Below are 6,335 nucleotides of genomic sequence, written 5' to 3'. Positions count from 1 at the left end.
TGATCAAAGTCACTTGGAGCACTTTATTTGAGAACTCCCTCCAGGGTAGAATGAATCCATTAATCAAAGAATTGTAAAAATCTAATCATACTATAATCTTGACTACATCCTTCCATATCAATGTACTTCCATATACTTAAAGGATAACATATGAGACACAATCATATGCCTCATTGAAATCAAGCTTTATTACATTTGTAGAGCAGGGGTGTGCATGAACTAGGTCTTAAGAGTCTAATGCTAAATTGTCAGTTTGAACATTTACAGAAATCAACAAATGCAGAAATTAGGGACTGATTTTTTTCCTTTTGTTGATTGTCTATACTTAATAACCTGATGGAGAATATATTAATAATACAGATTAAACTTTCATGTGTGTCCTCAGTATACTTTTTCCCTTACCACTGTTTATAACATTCCTCTTTTCTACCATTCTAGAAACCATGTTAAAAAATAGGAATATGGCAGTAATACAATTAGTCTTTACTGAATCAATTTTACTTCTTAGTGATAATTCTTTTCCCTTTCTATATGCTTATAATGTATGCCTTTAAACTTCAAGAATTTTTCCAGGAATTAGAATCACCAAACTAAAGACGAACGAATCTACCCTATTTGCTTTTATTTAAACTTGGGATGACATTTCCCAGTCTCTGGCCCAGTGGCATGTCTCCCGTTCTCCATGGTTTTTCAGAAATGATTCACAATAGTGTGCTAATCACATCATCAATTCTTTTTTTTTTTTTTTTTTTTTTTGCAGGGCAATGAGGGTTAAGTCACTTGCCCTGGGTCACACAGCTAGTAAGTGTCAAGTGTCTGTGGTCGGATTTGAACTCAGGTATTCCTGATTCCAAGGCCTATGCTTTATCCGCTGCACCACCTAGCTGCCCCCGATATCACCAATTCCTTACGTATCTGGAAAAGCTTAGCCAAACCTGAAGTTCTGAACACACTAAGTCTGATCAGGTGTTCTGAGCTTGCTGTTCAAACATAGCTTTTTGTGGGTCCATGAATCAGAATGAGAAAGAAAGAAAATTTGCATTTTTTCCCAAACTTTTGGCTTCTTTTATAATCCTATATCTTATTTAAACATTTTAATTTAAGATTAAATTTTAAGTTAAGATTTAGCTTAAAAACTTTGTTCTGAGAAGGAATTCATAGGCTTCACTAGACTGCTGCCACAGGAGTCCATGACACAGCCTGCTTTGAATGATCTGTTACCATTTACTTCAGTTTCAATTCCTTAGGAAATATTTTTTCCTCTTCCTTGCCATTCTCAACATTTGTCTCCTTGAAATAAACCAAACAGAGAGGGGGGAAAAGTAAAACAAAATGGAGTGATTCTGCTTTCTAGGAGTTATTATCTTATCTATTTTCTGAAGAAATGGCTATATCCCTTTGATTTTCCACTTGTTGCCAACGTAGCTTTAAAAGCCCATTGTTGTCTTCAACATTCTTCACCAGGCTCTATTCATTTTCAGTTTTCTTGTTTCTGACGTTATTCTTTCAGGACTTGCCCTTGCTTCCATTTCCAGTTTATAGTATTTCAAAATCTATGTTGGTAGTTGAGTTGTCTTTCCCTTTAGATAGCTCCATATTGTTTTCATAATCCAAATTGTTAGGTTGATGTCACCTGAATTTCATTCTTCAGAGGATATCATTGACTCCAGAATAAAATACAAACCCTTCTTCTTGGCAATCCAAGATCTTCACAACGTGCTTCCAACTTATCTTTCCATGCTTATTACACATTATTCCCTTTCATGCAACTTATATACCAGTCAACTGGACCACTCACCCCATGTATGACATGTAATTGCCATCTTTTGTGCCTTTGTTCAGGGTATCATCTCCTTCTCACCTCTTCCCCTGACCATTCTTATCTTCCTTCAGAGCTCAGCCCAAAGCTTAGCACAGTGCTTGGCATATAGTAGGTATTTAATGTTTGTTGACTGGCGACTGGTTCAAGTGCCATCTTCTCCATAAGCCCTTTCTTAATTCCCATTAGTTGCTGCCTCTTGGATAGCAGAATTTTGTATTTACTTTGAATGTGAAGAACCTAGGTAGTACGTTGAGACAGAAAAATCTGAGGTCAAATCCTCCTTCAGGGATTTGCAAACTCGGGAACCTTAGACAAATTTCTTCAAGTTTTTTAGGCCCAGTTTCCTCATCTGTTACATCAGTATAATCATAGCATGTACCTCATACGGTTGTAATGAACATCAGAAGCATGTTTTGCAAAGCATAAAGTAATATATTCATATTAGATACTATTTTAAATATGTAAAACACCCTTTAAGACATTCTTCCAATTTTCCTCCTCAGGTGTGCAGGCTAGTTTCTCAATTCTATGTGATCTCTAGGGTAAATCATATGAATGGCTAATCCTAACACTGTGGCTCAGGAACCCCACCAAATGTTTCCCATTAACAATCTGCCACTAGACTGAATTCAATTTTTTAAAAAGTTATTTATTTAGGTGGTATTTTTTTTAAATGTACAAAACATTCCCTCTCAAAGCCTGGGGTGGATGCTGTCACAAATACACACAGTGACTATAGGAAGAATGAGATCAAGCTTAGAGTATAAAATTAGTGAGGCACATGTGTAAGATACACACGTGGCAAAGGCTAACTCAAAAATAGTCTTTCAGGGTCTTTCTTGAGTCCATCACCAACTTTCTTTTCTGGTACAAAGAGAGGCTTGAAACTACTTTCTTCCTCAGGAGATTATATCTCTGTATCTATGTCTATCCTTGTGTGTATTTTTCTGCATTGAGTTGGAAGCATTGCCATTGACTTGTTCAGTAGCTCTTCAGATATGTTTGATGGCATATGGAGAGGGGGGAACAGGAAGGGCATGCCCCTTGATCACTTATGGTAAAGGTGAAGGATTCTACCACTGAAAACTGCTCCTGAGACAGGAGTCCCCAACTACTGAGTGAATTCTTTCTCTTATATATTCTCTCCACCAATCACAAAATGATTCCTATATGGTAATACATGCCTTTGTCCAGTGATCAAGATTCTGTAATGCCCTCAAATTAATTAAGGACCAAATCACATATTATAATAGGATTACAAGAAAACTTCTTGCCACTCTTTGAATATTTTTGAATAAATTATGGAATCCATACCTACATCATCAAAGGTGGGAAGGAAAACTTTCTCCTTTAAACTGATCACATTCTGGAACTTTTATGATTAAATTAATTGACTTGGGGCGGGAAACTTCTTCCTATTATCCATATATGTGCAAGAGTGAATAGACAAATATATATGTATGTATATATAAATGTGTGTATGTACATTCTTCCACACATGCATATGTGTACACACATATATTTATATACATATATACTATTTCTTTTTTCCTTATTATGTCAGGTACTGTGTAAACACTAGAAAAACAAATACAAGTAGAAAGAAATCTTATCCCTTGCTCTAGGTACTTACATTCTATTAAGGGAAGTCAACACATAAAATGAAGTGGAAAGTTGGGGAATAGGATGTTACCCACATAGGGTAATGTTAGATAATGTCCAGAATGTTGCCTAGAGAGGTAGGAATGAGACATGGCTGACCATGGAACCCTCCTTAAATGGAGATTCTACGAAGGAGCCATTCAATCAAAGGGAGAGGTCACAGAAGCAAATGGTACTTCCATCCACTGTGTAAATTCCAGGGCTGGAGTGAGCTTGAGGATGAAGAAGTTTCTGGACCATAGTATAGGCAGTCCAGAGAGTCTGGAGGAAAATGAAAAGAATGAATCAATAATCTCAATATTATGCTGCAGAAGAAAGAATGCTAGATCTTGGACCAGATTGCTTGAATTTGTATCTTGGATCAGCTACTAACTTTATGTTGATGAAACATTCTTTTAACCTCTTACAGCCTCAGGTTCCTCCTATATATTATGAAGACATTGACCGAGATAACCTGAAATTTCCTCAGATTCTAAATATATGACCCTATGAAGACACAAAATGTTGTGCTTGGCAGCCTAAGTTGATGAGAGTTATTGAGACAAAAGTCAAAACAGAATCAAGTCAGGCATTGTCACTCCTAGGATCTATTTTTCTAAAGGAATAAGCTTTTTTTCTTTATAGTTTTGAGTTCCAATTTATATCCCTCTTTTGGGCACCCCCCTCCCCTCTCCCTGAGGTGGTAAGCAATCAGATATAGGTTATACATGCACAGTTATGTAAAACATTACCATATTAGTCATTTTTTTTTAAATTTTATTTTATTTATTTATTTTTTAGTTCTCAACTTTTGTTTATACATGCTTTACAATTTCAGATTTTTCTCCCTCCCACCCCTCCCTCCCCCCTCCCCTAGACAGCAGGTAATCTGATATAGGTTATATCTATATATCTCTATACATATACATATAGATATATATATATATACACACACACATATATATACACATAATAACATTAATCCTATTTCTGCATTAATCCTGTTACAAGAGAAAGAATCAGAGCAGTGATGCAAAACCTCAAAATAGAAAGAAAAAAAAAACCAACAGCACCCAAAACAAAAGAAATAATATGGTTCAATCAGCATCTATACTCCCCAGTTCGTTCTTTCTTTTTTTTTCTTGGATTTGGAGATCCTCTTCTATCATGAGTTCCCTGGAACTCTTCTGTACCATTGCATTGGTGAGAAGAATATAGTCCATCACAGTAGGTCAACACTCAATGTTGATGATACTGTGTACAATGTTCTTCTGGTTCTGCTCATCTCACTCATCATCAGCTCACGTAAGACCCTCCAGGTTTCTCTGAACTCTTCCTGCTCATCATTTCTTACAGCACAATAGTATTCCATTGTATTCATATACCACAACTTGTCCAGCCATTCCCCAATTGATGGGCACCCCCTCAACTTCCAATTCCTTGCTACCACGTAAAGAGCAGCTATAAATATTTTTGTACATGTGGGTCCCTTTCCCCCTTCCATGATTTCTTTGGGCAAAAGACCTAAAAGTGGGATTGCTGGGTCAAAGGGTATGCACAGCTTTATCGCCCTTTGGGCATAATTCCAAATTGCTCTCCAGAATGGTTGGATCAGCTCACAGCTCCACCAACAATGCATTAGTGTTCCAATTTTCCCACAGCCTCTCCAACATTTATTATCTTCCTTTTTTGTCATTTTAGCCACATATTAGTCATTTTTATACAAGAAAACTTAAAAGAAAACAATCAAAATGAAAAATGAAAAATAGCATGCTTCAATGTGTATTCCATCAATATCCATTCTTTCTTTGGAGGTGGATAGTATGTTTCATTAATCCTCCTTTGGGATTGTCTTAGATCATTTTATTGCTGAGAATAATAGTTGAGTCATTCAGAATACTTCATCAAATAATATTGCGGTCTCTATGCACAAAGTTCACTTGGTTCTGATCCCTTCACTATATATCAGTTCATATAAGTCTTTCCAGGCCTTTTTGAAATCATCCTGCTTGTCATTTCTTATAGCATAATACTATTTCATCACCATCATATACCACAACTTGTTTAGTCATTCCCCAATTGATGAGAATTCCTTGATTTCCAATTCTTGGCCACCACAAAAAGAGTTGCTATAAATATTTTGTACAAATAAGTCTTTTTCTCATTTTGGGGATGTCTTTGGGATATAAACCTAGCAGTGGTATTACTGGATTTAAGAGTATGCACAGACCACTAGGATCTTGACTGCAAAGTTGCATGCATGTTCTTCAAATGGGCAATTGCGAAATTATAATGAACCTTGGAATATTTAGCACTCATTCCATTAACACAATGCTGAAGGAACAAATTCCCACTTGTCTTTGGTGACTTCAGTTCTCAGAATTACAGAGTATTAAATTTGGAGGAATCCACAATATCTATCTAATCAAACCCATCCCTGAATTAATCTCCCCTATTGTACATCTAAAAAGTAGTCTTCCAGTCTCGACTTAAAGAACTCCAATGAGGAATTACCAAGTACTTTCCCAGACAGATCTTTCTAGTTATAAGTTGTTCTAAATTGTTAGGCAGGTGTCCCCACCCACACACTTTTTCTTTGGGACTAAATTTTGCTTTTTGGAACTTTTGATCATTGTTTCTGGCTCTACTTCCTAGGTACAAGAAGAAAAAGTAAAATTCCTCTTAAATATGACCACCCTTAAAATTCTTGGAGATAGCTACCATGTTTCTCCAGAGTCTTTACTTTTCCAGGCTGAACATTCCTAATTCATTCTACCAATCCTCAAATGACAAGGACTCGAGGCTCTTCCCCATTCTATTTGAGCTCCTCTGAACATTTTCTAATTTATTAATGTCATTCTAAAGACCAGTT

This window comes from Dromiciops gliroides, chromosome 4, assembly GCF_019393635.1.
Source record: "Dromiciops gliroides isolate mDroGli1 chromosome 4, mDroGli1.pri, whole genome shotgun sequence".
NCBI lineage: Eukaryota > Metazoa > Chordata > Mammalia > Microbiotheria > Microbiotheriidae > Dromiciops > Dromiciops gliroides.
This window is presented reverse-complemented; position numbering follows the sequence as displayed.